The sequence below is a fragment of the Mus pahari genome, chromosome 15 (genome assembly GCF_900095145.1).
Source record: "Mus pahari chromosome 15, PAHARI_EIJ_v1.1, whole genome shotgun sequence".
In the NCBI taxonomy this organism is placed as follows: domain Eukaryota; kingdom Metazoa; phylum Chordata; class Mammalia; order Rodentia; family Muridae; genus Mus; species Mus pahari.
Genome location: NC_034604.1, coordinates 41,809,486 through 41,810,298, shown reverse-complemented (window position 1 = coordinate 41,810,298; position 813 = coordinate 41,809,486).

Sequence of the window (813 nt, the reverse complement as noted above, 5' to 3'; positions counted from 1 at the left end):
CACGCCTGAGGATCACCAAAGAAGTCCTAGCTGTACATGCACAGTGCTTCATAGGGTGAGAGTAAAAGGTGACCATTGAGTTCATGCTGGCTTTCTTTTTTAAAAAGTGCAAGAAGAAAATGAATGAGGCATAAAGCTGCATTACTTCAGTACAAAGACATTGAGGCATGTCTTAGCAATATCACTTCACCCTCATGACTACAGTGACTGGCTCCAATGAGGAGCTATGTGGAAGTAATACATGAACAAGTAAAAAAAAAAAAAAAAAAGGAAAACAACACAGTACACAGGCTATGGATAAGTGTTGTTGTTGTTGTTGTTGTTGTCGTCGTCTTTTGAGACAGGCTTTCTCTATATAGCCCTGGCTGTCCTAGAACTCACTCGGTAGACCAGGCTAGCCTCAAAACTAGAGATGTGTCTGCCTCTGTCTCTCAAATGTTGGGATTAAAGGTGTGGACCACCATGGCCAGCTGTGCTTTATAAATCATAGCATATATTACCATTATGACTAAATAGATATGATGTATCATTTAATTTTTCACATCAACACTATGCATTATAGTACTTCTATTTGTTGATAAACATGGGCTCAGAATAATCAATAAGACTTAAAAGAGGCAAAATTGCAAATTGAATTAGGACCTCAATTATAGTCTAGACCCTTTTGACCTTTCCCTTTCTCTTTGAAACCGTGATATTTGCTGGGAAAGAGAGTCAAGAGCTAGGCTAGCTCATTTCATGGGTTCTGTTTGAAATTCAAAGGCAAAGGTTAAGGGTATTTAACCAACATGCTGGGCATTTTCCAATGAACAA